Source organism: Puntigrus tetrazona, chromosome 5, assembly GCF_018831695.1.
Source record: "Puntigrus tetrazona isolate hp1 chromosome 5, ASM1883169v1, whole genome shotgun sequence".
Lineage (NCBI taxonomy): Eukaryota > Metazoa > Chordata > Actinopteri > Cypriniformes > Cyprinidae > Puntigrus > Puntigrus tetrazona.
In genome coordinates, this window is record NC_056703.1 from 17735681 (window position 1) to 17756392 (window position 20712).

At 39.6% G+C, this 20712-nt stretch overlaps 1 protein-coding gene across 11 annotated transcripts in view; it reads right to left on the reverse strand.

Annotated features, from left to right (window-relative positions):
* Positions 1–20086, reverse strand: part of mef2cb (myocyte enhancer factor 2cb) — a 69266-nt gene extending 49180 nt beyond the window's left edge. For 3 of the 11 annotated variants that reach the window (XM_043238998.1, XM_043239000.1, XM_043239004.1), the window contains exon 1: positions 10541–10839. The gene's annotated coding sequence lies outside the window, so the exon portion shown is untranslated. Of the gene's footprint in view, positions 1–10540; positions 10842–12720; positions 12821–19876 lie in introns of those variants that run through there. The other 8 variants (XM_043239005.1, XM_043239003.1, XM_043238996.1 and 5 more) reach the window with 5 other exon arrangements.
* Positions 20087–20712: the final 626 nt, after the last annotated feature.

Consider the following 20712-nt stretch of genomic DNA (forward strand, 5'->3'; position numbering starts at 1 on the left):
TCAAAACGTTGACCTGACTCTTTTTTTTCCCCCCACATTTCTCTCTCTCTTGTCGGTCCCAAAGCTCTGCGAGGAAACCGAGTAACCCAGATCGGGAGGAAGAGAGCGCGGAAGAGGAGATGAAGATTACGTGAGCCCAGACACTATCTCAAATCTCCTGCTGCAAAAATGTTATGCCATTATTCTGCCCTCCCCCACCTTGATTTTCGAGTGATGTCACAGTTCGGCTTAAGCGCAAGTCAATCTACTTGATTGTTGGAAGCATTCCTGTTCTGTTGACATTGCGGATCATTAAACTGTGATTGTTGCAGTTAGCGTTTGTCTAAACATGAGTGGCAAAATGACTGGGTGACGCCTATCTCTCTTTCCTCCTCTGTAGTTTCTTCTTGAATCACTGCTTCTATTTCTTGGCCTCACTTCCTTTTATGCAGGACTAGGGATGTCTAGTAAATCGACTAGTTGGAGAGTTGCATGAACGACTAGTCAATTTAAGGAAGCATGTATAATTAGGCTGGTTCTGGGTGCAACGAACCTCCATTAGATGCATTTCTTAAGGGGCCTTTACATAAGATGTGTTCAAAAACAGCTTGATGCACACTGGGGTTTTGAGACACGTTTTTTAAGTCAGAGCTATTTTTAACTTGACATGTCATCTAAAAAAATGCAACGCTGATGGCGGGACGCTTAAAAACAGCTCTAGATGCAACTCAACGTCATAGGACACCCATCTGAATATGTACGACTCAAGCAATGGTGCTCTAAAGAAAGTTCATTTTAGATCATTTGTTTTACTGAGCAAATTGCGTAACTCTGAAATAAATAAACACACACACGAAATACAATATATATTTAAAGACTTATACCCCCACCACCCCAGCCGTTGATGTCCTCAAAGTTTGGACCTTGGGGAAAAGATAGCCTCAGGCGTAGTTTTTCATTACAAAATATTACGAATAAATAAATTTAAAGATGTTTATATTTACAAAATAAATTATATGTATAGGTAAAGAATATATATCTAAAAAGAAATACATATGAAAATATACACACAATATATAAATACAATTAAATGTATCATAATTAAAAAAACCCCCAAAAAACCCTGATCCCTTCTGGTAAGATACCTACAACCCCCCTTTCATGTCCTCTCAGCTTGGAGCAGGGGGACCAGGCAGCCCCGGGCCCAGTCTCTCATTACGGTCTCAGCATGCCGATGCATACCCCCCACCCCCCGTTTGTAGTGGTAAGAGGAACCACCAGGGGCTGGCACAAGTTACTCCAGTACCGGCTCGCCCCGACCTCATCAAAGCACGCGCTCGTAATTTGTCACAGAAAGCAACCAATTAAGATGCGTTAAGGGACGAGGGAGGGGAGGGGAGGGAGAGAGAGAAGGGTAGACGGGGCAAAGCAGTGAAAAGATAGCATTTGATTAAAGAGTCAGCGCAGCTGTGGTGAATCAAAACGGCCCGGACTTTCAAAGAAAACCTCAAACATGGACGGGAGGTTTAGAGTGCGGAGCTAGTGTGATCAGATAAAGCGCCGTTGGTTAACCCTTGAGGAGGAAGAAAGAACGGAAAGAAAAGTGAGCGTAAATATTAGATTTTTGCGTGTTTTCCTGGTAGTATGCACACACATGCTAAATTGACTGACTTTGTAACTAGCCTCAGGATTACGCAGTACCAGACTCCACCCACTGTGTCCTGTCAGCTATTTTTAGCTAAGATATTTATTTTAGTCTTAATACATATGCAAAGTTTCATTTTTCCATTTTATATACATATATATGCTAAGTTTCCTTTTAAGGGTAATTATTTCCCTTTTCTCGTGTTTCAGCTTCATAGTGACATTCAAGATGTCCTGCCATGCATCACTGCAATTAATCTCAGTCTCTCCCCCGTGTGCAAAAAAAACGTTCCACAACTTGTACCTTTTTTTTTTTTCCCATTCTTCTTTCAAATCCTCCATACAGGAGTATCCATGTGTAGCGTGTGATGTGCGCGCGTGTATTTCGCTATTTATTTATTTATTTTCTCAGGCTTTACCTTGTTGTTCAGTAGCGTGTCAGGGTTGCACGCATTTGCATAGCTTCCTTTACCGCGTGTTTCTTGTGTCTTGCAGCTGTGACGGGCCTGTTTTTTTTATATGTGATCAGAAAACAGTGACAGCGAAAGTTTTCCGATGCCGCATGCTGGATTAAACGGCTTCACTTTTCTGCTTCACACTTTTCAGTCATCTCGATGAAGTAGAAAAAATATGCTAGTCAAATAAAAAAATAAAAAAAAAGGAAGAAAAATCTCTGCTCAGAGGAAGAATAAAAAAATCGCGAGATACATATCGCGTTGTTTTTTCAGGCATTTATATAAAAAATAATCACCCTTCTAATTGCTGTTATTCTGATGGTAATCGCTCACTCTGGCTAAATAATGACCACTTCTCGATTCGACTCGATAAGAGCGGAAAAGAAAACAAGGGAAAGCAAGTGCTTACAGCCGGTGTTGTGTAAATCAGGTCTGTGTGTGTGTGTTTTCCAGAGGCTTATCTGCACCATCTCGTTTTTAGAAGGGGGGTTTGGGAAAGTGCAGCCTGTAGAAGGTTGCGAAGGGAGGGAAGCTTTTTCTCAAGGCTCCAGCCACTCGGCAGCACAGGGATTGGCCCGGCGATCTCCCTCGGCTCCCGATCCAGCTGCAGTGTTCACATAACCCCAGCTGTCCCCCTCGGCTTATGATAGCACAACTCGTCTCTCCCTCCCTCCTTTGCGTTTGCACCCATGGACTTTTCCACTCCCTTCTGCACTGCTGGGCACACATCGGCCCTTTTCCCCCCTCGCACGTTGTTTTTCTTTTTCTGCGTTGTATGTTTTTTCGCAGATTTCAATTCCCCCAACCCCTGAGAAAAGTCCTGTGGCCGTTTGACCCTGAGATGGGATGAGAATGCCCACCCCTCCTCTGCCGAGCCTCCCTTCTCCACGTTCTGGCGCCGATAGTGGGGACTGTCTTTCTCCTGTCTCCTTTTTCCTCCATCCTCCTATCCTATCCTTGACTCTCCCTGGGTCTGCTCCCAGCTCCAGCTCCGGCAGACGTTCCTGCTGCGCATTATCCCAAATAAACAACTCATTACACATGTAATTAACTGAGGGGGCTAGCCAAGCATCGGAAGCTAATCCACACCAGCATTCCCAGTCCCTCTCTTTTCCGATTCTGCTGGAGGGGAGCTTGGAGAAAGAAAAAAAAGAGAAAAAGTCGGCTGTGTTTAGGATAAGTACGAGAGAGAAAGAAAGAAAGAGAGAGAAAGCGAAAAAATTTCGAATCGACTTCCTAACAAAATTACCCTTTTTTTGCCCTCTCTCTGTCATTCTCCGTGAATCGTGCCTGGCTCTTCCTTGTTTTCTCGACCGTCTCAGAAGTGGGTCATCGACGGGCTGCCTAACAGCATTTTGAAGAACGTGGAAAAAAAAGGTCTGTGCCTTGCCTTGGTGAAAGCAGTTGTAGACTTTTTACGAGCGGCCTGCTTATCCAATTAAACTGTCATAAACACATTAATATAACGGCACATGCCCGTTCGGGGAGAGGTGGAAAGAAGCTAACTGGCACTTTATTAACATGAGGTTTCTTCACCTGATCGCTGAAGCTTGACAAGAGCAGTTCCTCTTTCTCGAGAAAGATTATGATGAATATAATAAGATTACACCTCCTACGTTAACAGGCCTGCAGAGCGCAGCGCTTTTAATCTGACCTGGGAAACAATAACCTGAGGATAAAAGCAACCATGTCAGTATAATGAAATTATGTCCATTGTGTGTGTCCTCTACTCTAGTGGGACCAATCCGGTGTTGTTGAAAGAGACAACAGCAGTAAATGCTTAAGCCTATGTTTTAGAGATTATGACAGTTTCTGTCATTTAATACGCCGCTCTGAAAATCCCCCTGTCGAACTCTTTCCCTCAACAGCACTGTAACATCAGACGAAGTTGTTCTAATCTAAGCAAGGTGTCAGGCCTATGTTCAGGCCTCTCTGCGGTCTACAGGTGCTAACGTAAAGTCCAGAGGTCCAATACACAACCCCTCTAGAGAGACACCAGCGGGAAACTAGGCCAAGCTAGCAGGAATGTTTGCCGAGTCAAATTCAATCATGCCACATCATTAATTCACAATCTTAACAGTTAGCAACAGGGCTGGGGACGTCGTAATGTGCTAAGTGCAGAGCTCTTTACACCGAGGTTTGTTTTAATCAAATATACAGTAGCGCTTAAAAGTTTGGACTGCGATTTTTGAAGGAGTCTCTTACGCTCAGGAGTGCTACGTCAATTTGATTATAATGCGCTAAAAAAAGTAATAAATAAAAATGAAATATTATTGCAAATTTAAACTGCTTTCTATTCAAATACATTTTATAATGTAATTTATTCCTTTGATGGCAAAGCTAAATTTTCAGCAACTATTACTCCAGAAATCTTATAATATTATAAATGTCTTTACTGTCACTTTATATTACTTTCGGACTTTTTCATATTACATACTATTATATTAATGCATCATTGCGGAATAAAAGTAATTCATATAAACCGTAATGACTTTCGAATGGTACACATTTTAAAACAAATTAAATTAAGTGAACCATTTGCTGAACAAAGCACCTCAAAATTTGAATTCCCTGAATTCAAAGCACACTGAAAATAAAACAGTACGCTATAAAAAAAAGGTTAATTTACCTCAGTGCATGTTATCTTAAGGATGTATTTAATCTTTCAAACTGACTGCAATCTGGTGTAGGTATGTTGATTGGGTTTTATCAATATTTATTTATTTTTATTTTTTTTAAATAATTGTTTACATTCAAATAAAAAAAAAAATCTTTTAGGTTCTTGTCATTTTTTTTTTTTTTTTTTTACATTTTTTATTACATTACATTATATTCTACTGGAGGCGGGAAAATACTTTAATGTTCACAAACAGCTCAAGTTAGTAATAAAAAAATAAAATTAGCACTTCACTTCTAAAAATATTCCATGATGTGGACATCGCCCTATTAGATTACACTCCATGCCTACGCACTATTTTCTCTGTCTTCACTTTGCACACTACCTTCTCTTTGCCAACTGAGAAGACCATAAACCAAGCTCTGTCGCAAGCCTAACTTATAGTCATATGAAAAATTTCCATTTAATAAGTTTCTGTTGAAACCACACATATCAAATTCTGTATAGGGAGAGCATGACATTAAGAGAATACACTGTGAATATTGGGCGGCGGGGGGACAGCAGAGCTCACCAGAGTCTCGGCAGGTATCTCCCTTCCTTTCCTCATCTATTTATAACCCGTGAGCCGCTGTGATCCAAAAATAAGACAGTGACCAATTTTAACCTGAACAATACTGCAGGCTCACAATCGCAATCCCTGGCACACATATGCACACACAGGCAGACAAACACACACACACACACACACACAAAAAAAGTCAATCTCATGGCTGAGCTATTTCTGGCGGGACAGCAACATTTAGGAAGTGTGGGCCACGGGCCAGCGAGCAGTTTAATGACACGCCTGCGTCACATGGTCTCTTGTCACAGGAGCTCCCGCCATTGTCAGGGTTGAACGCAGACACGCACACACGCACAAGGTTATTTGTTTTTCCAGAGCAGCTGCAGGTGAAAGGAGCCACCTCCACACTTCACCATACAAAGCAGAGCACTCCACGGCCCGTTCTGCACTGGCCAGCAAACCCTGAAGTTTTAAATGAAGTGCTGCTCTTATTAATTATGCATACAAGTCGGTGCTGCACATTTCCTTTCCTTCTTTCTCTCTCACTCTTTCTCTCTTGCTTTCATTCTCCTCTTTTCCAGATGGAGCATCTGTAATAAAATTAATGACATCATTGGCTGTACTTCGGAGTAACTACTGGAAGAAAAGTCATACATCAAAGTAAACAGTGTACTGTGGAGAAGGCAAAAAAAGGGAAAAAGCTCCTAGACCGATCTTTTTCCATTGTTAGATATGAAACAAAGAAAAGAAACAGATATACTTTATTTCATATTTTATTATTTATTTTTTATGTTTTAAAACATCAGCAAGATGCTGCTAAGTGTTCATGGAAGAGATGAGTTTTCGGTTATCGAAACAATATTATATCTATATCCATTCTTCCACCGTTTTAACATTTAAAATAATAAATCAAATCTCAATATATTATTCTATACGGTCTGAAATTAATTGCGCCGCGCATTTAAAGTGGAGTAAAACCGACTTAAGACAGTGCAGACAGCCAATGGCTGAAACTGGCTCGTTTGATTGGTTGTTTTGGCGGTGGATGACAGCCTGCTGAAGGACCCTGTGCAAACGCCACCACAAACATAAAGGCATTAAGTGTCACAATGCCAGGCTCACAGACACATCTCCTCTTCTGTTTTCACGACTTTTCTTTTTCTTTCTCTTCCTCGAATCTCGAGTGTCCAGCGCGGTACGCTTTTTCCGAAGTTTCAGCCTCCGCTGCTGACAGGCCGCTGTTGAGAACGCCGCAGATGACTGCAGAAAGACACACGTGTGTAGCTTGGCAGGACACGGCTCATGAGAGCTGCTCTTGCGAGCGCCTGAGAGGCTGTCTTTGCAAGCTTGGCTGAATGAAACACCTCATCCTCGCACTAATGAAAAGAAACTCTTATTTCCTTCCATCGTTTTATGTTCAAGCGCATTTGAATCACGTCTGGCAGTTGTCAGACGAAGTGGCCTGTGTTTACTAGCGAACGAGCTAAAAAAAATAACACGTGAAACAGTATATGATGTGAAAAATCGCGGCGGCGCGACACTTTGAAAGTGTCAAAAGGACCGCCGAGTCCATTGTGAGTGCAGAAACTGCTAAAAATAAACGCATTGCCACACGGCACTGTGCTACGGGCAGCTCCGGCGACAGAGACGTCGGGGTTATGAATGTTATGCGAAGCTGGGGCATAGAGGCCCCTCTGTCCCCCCTCTCACCGGAGAACCTTACAGAATGACTGGGCTATGCTGCCCCACTGACAAAGATAAATTACATTTGCTGGAAAATATTTCAGCATTTTTTCCCCTCCCCTACCCTCTCGACTCGTCTCCCATTTTTTATTTTTTTGAAGATTTTCGTCGCTTTTTTGGCCCTCATCCACCAGCGTGCCATGGGTCCCTCTGCTCTGAAGAGAGACGCACACACTGTGCCACTGTGCTTTATCATGAAATGCACCCTCCGTCTCCGGCGTTTAAGCACGGAGTCGGCAAACGCAGAACCAGATGGTTAAAGAAAAGTTGGGTGCCATCAAGACTCAGAAACTTGACCGGATGTATTTATTTATTAATTTGCATTAAATCCGAAAGTGTGAAGTCCCCGAAATGGTTCATCAGCTGCGTATTTTAAATCGCCAACTCTAACGGGAGTGCGACGTCCAATAAAAGGCACGAATGCTGGTTTGCATCAAAAATGCACGACTAGAGAAAATGAGCTCTCGAATGCCGGGATGAGCCTTTTCCTAAACAGTTTTTACTCTTCTGTGAACCATTATCTGGCTTAATATTTGCTCTGTTTTACTAAGACGCGGACCAAAGTGGAAGTGCTTGGATGTTTAAGGAGAGGAAGGCCAGGAGAGGCTCCCTGCTGGACCACCCAAAGCTGAAGAGGAGTTTATATGAAACAGGAGTCACCTTTACCCATCTGATTTCTATGGAACAGCACTTCTTTCATGTTTGCAGCGTGATATGTTGCGCACGTTCACCCGGTGTACGCACGCATACTGACTCGTCTGTCATCGCAGTCTCCTCGTGGCAGACTCCATACCAGCTTTCTATCATTTGCCCGCTTATAAATACATGGTGAAATATAGTTTTTCTCATATCGCGCAAATGCACATTCACAACTCTCCGAACTATTTCTAGGCACAGACACGCAGACTTCTACAGCACACATAATAATTACTGCGTGTTCGGTACATACCACGTAAGCCCACAGCAGATCTTTAGAACAGAGAAAGCTCAGCTGAAAAATTCAATTTTATGCAGAAATATTCTTTTCACAATATAATTAAACATCAAAGGCAGGACTATTCCTCTGTGATTGAGCAGCACTCTGGTGAATCAACTCCATACACCACCTTCCACTTTACAGCGAGAAAGAAAGTTGCCAAGCGTCACTGCTAATTGCAAAATAGAGACAGAAGCAAAGTTAAATTCATTATGCAAAAACCAGGACAGACTGGTGTGCGCTGGGTGCGTTCATCTAATGCCAAATATCATAACCTCTTTGAGGGTAAAAATGACTTATCTGAAGCTGGCTTATTTGCTTTATTAAACTAATTTTTAGCCTGGTAAATGAAGCTAAGAGAGTATGGGAAAAAAACGAAATGAGAAAATGTTTGACTCCACTGACTCAAAATTAACACACCGCTGTGTAATAAAATGGGCTGATATTACTTTTTTATTATTATTGCTGAAGAGTTACAGTGAAAATAAATACTTTTTTCTTTTTCTGTGAGCTCATGAAACTTACTGGGAGATAGCGGCGAATGTTTGGTTTTTAACACGTTTAATGACTTATTTTAGGAGGGGGGATATTAGAAGACTTTTAGATTAACGACTATTACTTACAATTAATTACTACATCATTTTTTGCATAACGCCTGCCTTTTGCTTGAAGATGAATAATCACTCATTGCAATGCACACGCTTTCTTTAACTGACAGCAAAAGAAGTGTATTTCGCCTATCATTTTCCTTGGACCGTACAAGCCGGTGTAAATTTGTGCTTCGGAGGGGCACACAAACTGTGCCTGTAAATGCCCCTGACAATCGGCTCAAGTACCTCAGCCAATCAGAGTGACACGTGGAGAGCTGATCCCTCTTTGAGAGAAGTGTAAGGCCATGTTGTCACTGTTGGTTTTGTGAATCGACAGAAGCCTAATCCCTGGTGATTTCCTAGAGACGACAGGTCTGAGGAGGACCGCTCGTGTTTGTGTGTGCGTGTCTGTGCGTATATGTGCACGGCTATGAGAGGACCCTCTGAGTGTAATCATACGAGTCCACATGCGAGTGTGTTCATTTTCCTCTTGGGCAGATTAAGCAAACACTAAATCCCAGAAGAGCAACAGGTGAGACGCTCACACACACATGCATGCACACACATATACAGGAGCTTCATTGATTGTGTTCGCCTGTCCGAAAGTATAGTCTGAAAGAGAGTGCACTTGAGGTAGAAGTGACAGAAATACAATACGCGACGCCCTTTCGCATGGAGAAATTGTACCTTTATTTGAAATTTTGCAGCGCTGATAAAACTGATAAAACTCTTACATTATGACATGTAACCTATTATACTCTTTCACGGGTTAAGTAGGCTACAGGAATGCTAGAAAAAATATGTTAAGACATAAAAAAGTGGCAAAAAGTAATGCTCCTGTTAATTAAATAATCTCATTCTTTCAGTAACATCTGTATCTGTCTTCACATTTGCTTGTAAAAGCATGCAGATCCTCTCTTTTTTTTGCAACTACCAGCTTAATTAGTCACTTCAAAACGTAATTAGATTATAACAGCTTCTTACAATAACTTTTGTAAAAACTGATATAAAAAAATGTTGCCTACACAGACTCATGTCATTCCAAACGCAACATTTAAAAACATGTATGAAAAAAAAACACTTTTTTTTTTGTCTTGATAAACACTTTAATTCATTATGGAAATTTCAAACTGTAAATTTCTGCTCCTCATCTTCACTGTTCTCTCTAGGTTTATTTAAAAAAAATAAATCCCTCTCTCTACGAGCTAAAAACTCACACTCTTTATGTATATATGTTTTATGCTAACACAATCTGAGAAAAGTAACCAACTATTTTCTCTCATAAAAAGAGAACACGATGGATTTTTTGCTATACGGACGGTTTATTATCTTTAGTTGGTGTAGTAGAATATTTAGAGTTTAGAATTACCAATGTTGCTTTTCACAACGATGCGATTTTTTATTTTGGATTTTTATATATGGGTGTACTAGTAGAGTTGGTCCAATTCAGTTTTCGACTGTAGCGCTTGATTTACCTGCATATTAAAATAATGAATAGTGTCAACGAGGCGAATGAAAGTTGCTCATATTTGAGCGCCTGTTAATTCAACACAGCATTTATCGGCTTACGACCCTTGGACCTCCATACATCAGTGACCAGCTCTTTTACTAAATTCACAAAAGCAGTGACTGTAACTTCATATATGTGCGCTGTAAAGTGTGTCGGCTCATTCCGCGATGTGATAAAGCACTTTAAAAGACTTCAAAAAGCACGCGCCTGTTTTTTTTTTTTTTTTTTTTTTTTTTTTTAAAACCTCTACATAAATAAACACTAATAATAACTGTCCTGTCAGTAGTCAGAGAAATAGCGTGCGTTGTCAGGTCAACTTTCTTAAAGGAGGTTCTGTAACTCTTTCCCTTGTGTTCTCGCGAAATAACGGAGACATAAACTCGCCGAATTGTTGTTTACCGACAATGTCACGTAATGTATCAACGAACAAATACACACCGGGGTCCGGTATCGGTGTCACTTACTTCATGGTGCGTCTGAAGTGTGTCCGGTGAAGTTTGTCCTGCGGTGTGACGGAAGGTGTTGAGCCGCCGGGTGGACTTCACCGCTTCCCACTTAAAATCCACCAAAAATCACCAGCACCGCCGGAAAAGTGTCGTTTTCTTAATGCGTATTTCTTTTCTTGTGTCTAATAAAGCGTTTAAGATGCTGAGGTTGGTGTCGGTCGTCCACGGTGAGGAATGATTAAGCCGTTATTGCGACTGATGATGTTGAGCTCCGCGCCTCAGCCTCTCTCTCTCTCTCTCTCTCTCTCTCTCTCTCTCTCTCTCTCTCTCTCTCTCTCTCTCTCTACGCAGGGCAAATAATCGGGTTTACTCTTCAAGGGGGACGGGCTTACATCACTCCAGTGTTTTAATGAAAGAAGCGCAACATTAATGCGTTTTTATCTCCTACCTGATAAAGTCAAAGCACACCGTGTCTAACCAACGTGTACACAGACACAGATGTACTTTTAGTTTTGTGACTTTTAATTATTATTATTATTTTAAAGATTTTTCATTAAATCTGTTTGAATATTTCACTACGCATATGTTATTTGTTGCAGGCTACTACATACAGATATACGATGACACTTTATTTTAGGGTGTCCTTGTTAGACACGCTATTTACTGCTTTAATAACAATAAATTACGCACAATTACAGGCAACTAAACAAAAACCAAACCCTTATCCTACAACCCTAACCCTATAGGATGTACATGTAATTAATGGATATTATTTTGCTATTAAATGTGTAATTAAACTGTAACAAGAACCTGAAACAAGGTTTTAATTAGTCCCAAACCTAGCCGGATGTAATAAATACTAATATATTTCAGATCATTGAAATGTAAAATTTAAGTTTATTTTCTCTCTCTCTTTTTTTTTTTTTGAAGTATATTCAAAGTGAAAAGCTGCAGTGATATGTAACTTTGAATTTAATTAGCAATAAAAAAATCTAACTGAAACATTATCAACTTAGTTAAATCAATTAAAATGAAGATATTGTGTCGATGTAAACACACACACACACACACACACACACACACACACACACACACACACACATATATATATATATATATATATATATATATATATATATATATATATATATATATATATATATATATTTATTATTTTATTTTATTTTATTTTTTAATTTAAATTTTTTTAGTGGAGAGAGAGAGTAGGGGAACTACAGAACTTCTCTAGTTCTTTCGAATATTCTGCAAAGCTGTAATAAATCCATATCTGAAGAATCTATAAAGTAACATAAAGGACTTTGACTTCAGCCAACTCTAGAACTGTATAGAGCGATAATTTCTCCTAGCACTAGATTCATGTAAGCCTGCATAGATTAGTGCCCTCTCGCATGCAGTCTTCTCGCCATATATTTAAATGAACTTCTTTCTCACTAGAGATAAGTACTGTAACACATGCTAAACATGAATAAATCACATACAGATCTGTCCCACTATGAAATGATTTTAACGCATCTAACTGAGAAATCAAGAGATGATATTTAGAGAAACATTGGTCGCTATCGCCAAAGCTCTCCATGCCAAAGACTACCCTGTGAATGTTCAGAAATATAGATTTAATTCGCATTTAAATGCCGATAAAGGAATAGAAACTATCATATTGCTGTTTTTTTTCAGTTCCCCATCTTAAAGTTGTCATCTGAATTTCTTCATGCATATATCTCATTGCTCCATAAAGCTATTGCCTTAGAATTAACCTTAAGCACCACTTTAGTCACTGACAGACAAACCAGAGGTAGAGGTAAAACATGAAATCAGTTAATGAATTAATAAAACCTGCTAATCTGCCTGACAGACTGTAACTGGACACAGCAGTATCGGCTTCCGTGGGAACCCACTTCTGGGTCACAAGACACTGTAATCTTGAATTGCATTTTTATTGGTAATTTCAATATCTCGATCGATGCAGCTTCAGTTCCACCAGCTACATGATAGCGCATGCTATGTTTCATCAGATTCTCCGACTCACCATACATTTACGTGGACATTTCCTCACATTTGGCCAGTCAGCTACATGAGTCAATGAGAATGTCTTTAACTTCAGGACCAGTAGGTCACAGTATCATTTTTTATTAACTGTTACGTCTCTTTGAAAAGCATGTATATTATGTTATACCCACCGCGTTCACAATTGCCTCAGTTCTTCCAGCTCCAGCACGCCGTTTTACCAGGAAGACCCTCTTAGGTTTCAGAGTGTGGTTTTGTTTGTTTAGTTGGCACCTGGAGAAGAAACACAAAGAGAGAGAGAGAGAGAGAGAAATTCTTTCTGTGTTAATAGCTATATCTAGGCACAGTGTTCAAGATACACTGCATGGCTGGGGGAACTACAAAAGGAATAAATAAATATATAAACAATGCTACTGAGCTGCCTCTTGCATATTCATGTCTTAGGTAAACTAGATAAAGAACAGGAAGAGAAACAGAAACAACAGTAACTACAGCGACTGCAGCGTATATCATTGATGGTGACCTGGCTGACTTAGATCTGCATAAGCATTTGCAGTTTTAACCACAAATAATAAATTATTGTTACTTTTTTTTCCTCACATGAGGAAATAACCTTTATTACACATTTGCTAGTTAATATTTACAATTTGTTTTCAGCCATTTTCTGCCTTTTTCTTTAAATGGATAAATATATTTTTAGACACTTTTTAAGAGAAGTTTATGATGTATTTTACACATTTGAAATATATTTGATTAGATTTTGAATTGGTAAACTGAACTGCATTAGTACAGTCTACTAAACATTGTGCAGTAGAGCTGACTAATGAGTTTGTTCAAATGTTAAAATTTGCCTTTTAGAATTTCCCCAAAGGCACTTTACTCTAATATCTCAAAAGGGGCTTTCTGTCAATGGAATCATAAAACTGTAAAGATTAGTTAGCTTTCCCCGACCCAATTTACAAACAGAAAGACGCGTACTGTATACATGTGTATACCCAAATGAATTTTTCTCCCTTTTGTTTTCTTTGGCTGTCGATCGCAACCAGACTGTCGGCCCTGCTTGCCATCACTCAGGATCAACAATCCGATTTCCAGTAAGTTCAAAGCCACAAGGAAAGTGCCCAGTAGCAGTTATGTCATTTCGTATACACATACAAGAGGCTTTTCAGAGAAAGGTAATTTTGAGGTTTCGGCCTCATCTGTTCATGTTTGTAACTAGCAGATGTAAGGAGATAGAAGATAAATACACAATGTTAGTGGCTGACAACAATCCCGCCTACGTTGTTTTCTTTTCGGAAGCCCGGTAGTTACCCACGTGTGTCTTATTATCTTCAGTCAGACATAAGTAGCGTTCGGGAGGATAGAGGGACAAGGCCTCTATTTCATTTTATTTTAAGAGCACGATAAACATCAACACATTTTCTTTGGCAAACAGGAACAAGCAAGGCTGTTAGTGTTTGAGTGTGTGCGTAAGTATACGTGTGTAATCTGTTGCTGATCACACTCATGTGAAAAAACAATCTGGCTGTCAGAGCTGATAACATTGTCAAATGCTCAAACGCCAGAGCTGAGCTTTCGCAGAGCATGAGAGCGCCGGGATGAGCCTGTCTCCCAAATCTGGCCAGATCATAGATTCTTCTTTCCCCTTCCTCATTTTGTCAGTTTATTTTACTCCTCCCCTCTGCTTCTCTCTCTCTCTCTCTCTCTCTCTCTCTCTCTCTCTCTCTCTCTCTCTCTCTCTGCCACCTTCAATTTCACCCATTTCCTCTCTTTTCCTCTTTCCTCTCCTAAACTTTGAAGTTTTAGATAGGCAGACAGATAGACACACCGATAGACAGGGAGAGGAAAAACACATTTACTAACTGGGGTATTTATGCATCACAAAGTTATGTAAGAGTCTCAAAATGGGTGTAAAAATGGCTTTAGGAGGGCCACGGAATGGCGTTTTTGTTTTGGCTTCAGTTCAGCATGCATTTACGCCGCGATCCATGCATTTATGTTGCAATGTATTGTTTAGTTTCCTTATGGTCCGCTTTACATGTTGGAATGCCTCATATTCTAAAATCAAACATTAAAATATATAATATAATATAACTCCCCCAACATTATCCTATATTATTGTGCGCTATAGTCAAAAGGCAGATACAGTTTTATTACTTTATATACTTTTCTGAGCAATAGTTATCTATAAATCAATAAATTATCTTGAGTTTGTCTGTCAAAGAATTTAATACAGTGAAATTTTAAGCTGTACGTTTTTAGATAAAAAAGGGTCTTTTTTCATATCCTGAAGTAGAGGAGATGGTTACATTAAAACGAACACAAAATTGAACATCTGAAAGAATTTTAAGCTACAGTAGCTGCACACAAATGCATAAAACGTGTCTCTGCATGTTCACCTTTAATCATGCAGTATCATTCATTGATTTCATAAAAAACCTGCAGGCTAACTGAATCAGTGCCATCCTTATTTTTGGCCAATTTGGCACAGATATTAAGCAAACGAATGCCTGATTTACCCGCATCGCATTTTAAGATCATTTAAAAATCAGGTTTAATCGTTCTTAATAGTGACTGAGATCTCATTTTACATAAGCTCTGGCCCTTCAAAAAGTCTACAGCAAAACATTTCACATATGGCTGCGACTTTCAATGGATCTCAAAGTAATAAAAAAGTGCAACTTTACCTTCCCAAGTATACATTTCACTTGAAAACTTCTAAAAGTGCATCGCTGATGAAATCATCACGGATTGAGCTCTCTCTTCATTGCATTTAAATAGCACCTGAGCACGCTAACACATATTGTGGTTGGAAGAAAACTGGTAGTGAAGTGTTGACTCGTGTGGGGACAAATTTGGTAATTTGCATGTTCTGTTGGGCAAACAGCGCGTGAACGCTACACCTTTGATTCATTATAGATGAACCACAAGCAGCACAACACGGTTAAGCCTTTGTGCAGGATGCTGCTGCTCTGGTTTCAGTACTAAAGCTGTGTGCTGGAAAAAGTCACCCCAGTTCCAGTTACCCTGCACTCTACTGAAGTCTTTATCTCCCCTGTCAATACACCTGTACTCTGTCCCACTTGCTAATAGAGGCCTAAATAGGAGTTAGTGTCAAATGACAGTAAAAGCTGAAAACTATATTTGTTTTAACTCCAAACATGTACGAGCACAACTGAAAGGACGGTTTCTCTCTGACTTGTGAGTGAAATGTACACCTGCAATACATACCTCTGCCAGAAGGGGCGCACTAAGGCTTTCTCACAGCTGAGTCAACCCTGTCCATCACAGCTAAATAACACAAGAGTCTAACTGTAAGTAAAATGGAGGCAGCAACCAGCATTATTGTAAGTAACATGCATATAAAAAGATTTATAAATATTTTATTTCACAATTGAAATTTCTGCCTCCTAAATTATTCTGTCGGACCACTTTCGCATCTTTGTATATTTCACCTTTCAGCTCAAAGTTCCCTTTGTCTGTCTAATGTTAAATGCTGGAAAAAAAAAAAAAAATATATATATATATATATATATATATATATATATATATATATATATATATATATATATATATATAAAAACACTCTAATGATTTTTCCTTCTTTGAACGGTGGAAACTAATTCACTCATAACCTCTGTGAAACTTGCACAGTTATTTCATTGTTTCAACATGTTTTTTTTCACAAAGGCGGCACTAAAAAAGATGCCAACATCACATTTTTCTCTCTCCAGACTTAGAGTGCCAACCGGTGTTTCCTGAGCTTGTGCAGAAGTCGGGTCCTAACAGATGGTGGGCATTATGGACAGGCAATGGAAATTTTACCTATATTTTCTTACATTTATTTCAAAGCGCTCATAATAGTTGCTTTACCAGACAGCGTAGATTATCTGTGCGGGGGGGTGGTTACGTACGTGTATAAGTATGTCTAATGCGTTTTATTTCAGAAAACGGTTTTGTCACAAACTCATATTAGGCATCTGCATTTTTTTTTAAATACACTCTCTTTCATCCCTTCGCTCTTTGTCTGTGTTGTTCTCTCATTTATTCTCTGTCTCTATCCAGCGGTGTTGAAACTGCAGCTCAGCGACACTCATGCACACTTCAGGTGGTAAAGAAATCAAACTCACTTTTACACTTTTAACTCTTGATTTCTCTCCTCAGACTGTAGTGGAAAAAAGGACCATTGTCCTCTTGACCTGAGACACGAACTGAGAAGCCCCTCTCTATGCCACATAAACTGCAGAATATACTGGATTCTAAGGCCCACGGCGGAAAGGTTGTGCTATTATAATGGCCTTACCCATAAATTACAAAAACCAACATTTTACAAGGCACCATCAAGAAATGAGCTCACCTAAAAATGCATTCTACTGTTCAAAAGTTCAGGGTCTGTTTAAATGGCACCAAACGCCGTTTGTGTTATTCAACATGATACATTGAATTATTAATTAACTGGATGTGATAAATGTAATGTTTCGAGGTGGAAGTTCATGTTCACAATTGATTTCCTTTTATAGAAAAGAATTCTATTATATTCCTCCTTCTACAGAAGTGAGGCAGTCGTGCGTGTGAAAATAACGGTGAAAAAATCGTAATTTTTACTCAACTCTCCCTTAAGAGTTGTAGATATGAATGCTTTTTTTTTTTTTTTTTTTTTTTTTAAAAACATTTTATCAGTGTGAGCAATAAAATAGACAAATGTCAAATTATCACTATATTTGCAGGAAAAGCCACTAATTTACTACTTTGACTAAATAAAACGTCAGAGTTTTTAACGAGGCAGAAAACCGCCTTCACACACACTCGCAGAAGCTTCACACTGGAGAATATAGAAGCACAGGAGCGCTGAGTCTGAGGAGCGTTTCTGGATGTACACAAACCCGCGCAGCGCTGCTCTGCTGAACGGATGCCGCCTAAACCTCTTTGTGCCTGCAATAGCACCCCAGACTCATTCTTATTCAAACAAGATGAGACTGGAGGCAGGCAACAGAGATTAGCCTGAGATCAAAAGGCGGTGAAGCACTCGTGTTTTGTAGATTCAGACGGGCCCCATCCAGCATGTAAGATCCACGAAGGAGCAGAGCGCTGCGCTGATGCCACCCTCTCCAAGGGACAGAGAGGAGCAAGATGAGCAAAAGGAGAGAAAAGAGAATAAAGAAAGAAAGGAGCAACGACAGACGGCCAAGACTACATCTCCAGTGTGAAATATTGGAATTAGTTTATGAAAAAGAGAGAGAAGAAAGAGAAAAGTAAGCCGTCACTGCGGGCAATTATAGTAGGACAAAGATTATTCTCTCTTTTTTTCAATGCTAAAGAGAACATTTTCCATGTGTATAATATGTCACCGTTTTCTGAGAATTTGTTTTAAATATGAAATACTCCTCTGACAGACAGTAATATGGAAGCATGTAACCTAAGAACATAGCATCTGGATCTGCAATATGCAACATAAGGATGGCAACTACTGCGACGCCTGCGTGCCAACTGTGATTAATATAAATAAATGTGGGGGGGTTCGTTTCTCAACACCGTATATGTTTCGTAGTTAATGCAGACTTAATAGTGGCATTAGTGCGCAAACAGGTCTGTCTTTGTCGCACCCTTAAAGCCGAGTGTTGCCGGTACTCCAGTTCATAGCTTAAGTCAGAACGCTTATGCTTTTAGATGCACTGATAAATACAAGGAAAAGCAAACAAGGCTGACTGCCATATTTGTGTAATTTCCAGTTAATTTGGGGCTATTATAGATTTTGCAAATAACACGGGAGCCTGCGGGAGCTTGGGAGAAGAGGACTAGTGCAGAAACACACACACACACACACACACACAGACAGACAAACCAAATCCTGACATAGCCACTGGCGAATAGACAGAGAAGGGTTCAAAAAGAAAAAGGTGCCTTCTCTACAAAGTGCACCACCTTTGCTGCGAGAAAACAACGCTCTTTCCCAACCACAATTCAGATCAAAGATTTTTATTTATTTATTTATTTTGGTAGCGAGAAAGTTTTTCAAATGACAAACATGGGAGCTTTGGTAAACTGGGTCAGAGCTGCCTTGCCTGTGTCTCCATGGGGTGGGTTGGTGGGGGGTGCGGAATGTCACACCCTGAACACCCAGGAAGAGAGGGATTAGATGGCAGAAAGCTTGTAAGTGATGCTTTCTTAAAAATATGCTGCCTCAGAAATATTGTTCTCAGAATACAAATAAACTACGCTAGAGGAGGAGGCAGATTGAATCGCGATTTTATTCTCAAAGGACTAAGCTGGTGTCAAAACTAACCGTATATCGTCGAGTCTAAAAAATATTGTAAATATTTAAAGTAAATAAAAATGAGAAAAATATAGGAAATTAAACTAAAATACACGGTTTCAGATTTTCTGAAAGGGCTGATGTCAGAAGTGCATATTGTTGAGTCTTTGATGTGTATCTGTACACACATTATTAATACAACTAATATTGAATTTAATATATAGGTAAGTCTCAATGAGAAAGTACATAAGAAATGAAATACAAATGCTAGATATCATATGTAAATGTTATTATCAAGGACTATCTATCTTCCTGTCCTGTCTGTCTGTATAGGATATCACATTCTTCCATCTCATGTTTCATTAATAGCACAGGCATTTGTTTATTATACGGCATGTGATAACATTTTTCTTTACATTTTGTCTTTGGATTATGAAAGATATTCCTCCTCCTTTTTAAACACTCCTCATAGATTCCCCGAGTTCTCGTGTGCAAACTTTTCAAACCATTCAGACCATACGCTTCTGTAAGCGTAAGCTCACCAATTCCCCCGTTACTTCAAACTTAAACTAGCAATGTCAAACTTGTACTAAGGCCTGAGCGATACAAATTGATATTGATTCTGTCGTGGCAGCTAGCTGAGAAGCGAGAAGAATCTACACTGTGCCGAGGCTCAGAGGTTTCCCCCATGCTTCATTTCTAACCAAGCAAATAGTTGTTGGATTCAATTACTCTAAACAGGAGCAATAATTTGGCCTGACGTTGAGGAATTAGAACTAAATAAAAGCACCAAAATAATCTCAGGATTACAACATCCTTGTGTCTGCGATCATTTCAGTTGTGGATCACCTACACAAATTAGTACAAATCTTTTTTGCCGTTTTGCCATTTCGGACCCCCCAAACTTCACAGCTCACGCTGTTTGAACTGAAATCCCCTCACTAATAAAACATCTGCCTCTACAATACACTATGCTCGGGCCATTGTGCGGTTCTCATTTTTTCCACAGACAGATTTTTTCGGTTCATCACAAGAGGGGAAGGAAGAAGGGAAGAGCTTGGAAAGGAAAAACTCACCGGTGCCGTTCTTGTGCTTCCCCAGGAAGTCACACCCTGCAGCTCCAGCTGTGGGCCAGGTTAATCAAACGGTTACAAAAAAAATTCAAAGTCATTACAAAAAAATTAAAAATGAACAGAAATGAAATGCCCTGCATTAATAAAGCCAGACCAGCTGGCTTTGAACAGAAACCCGATGTGGGTTGTGCTGCCCCTCAAACTCTCTTGGATCTGAAAAGGTTGTTATGCATACACACAGAAATGAGACACTTGTTCCCTAAACACACACCCCCGTTAAAAAGTGGCCCATAAGATTTGTGGCATAAGTATTTGGCAGTGCCTGATCTCCACCTGTTCCCATCTCTCCAGGCTCAGAGGTAAATTTAGACCTGAGAGATATCAGTGACACTCAGACCTTTGTCATTTCTAGAATTGTTGTCCCAACTGTCATCAAAAACATCAAACACAATGGGATAAGCCTCGCATAAGTACATGCATAAACATCTATCTATCTATCTATTGCAAAGCATTGTGAGAGTGTTAAATAAAAGCAATTGATTACCATTATTTGCATTGTACGGACAGCGACGCAACGTGTATTTTCAAGAAATATTTATGCCAATCTAATTATGAATGATATTTTAACCTGGAATAGCGCAGCTACAGGGAAGACAAGCATTTACCGCTTCAGAAATATATTCCCAGGGGCTCACGGAATTCCATTCTCTCAGTGACATCACATTTGTATTGACCCTGTTTACAATATCCTGAGGATATTTGACCTTTAATGGGAATGGGTTTTGGTAAGAAAGAATGAGTTCATCACAGCACAGCTAATGGGGGTTACATTGGAACGG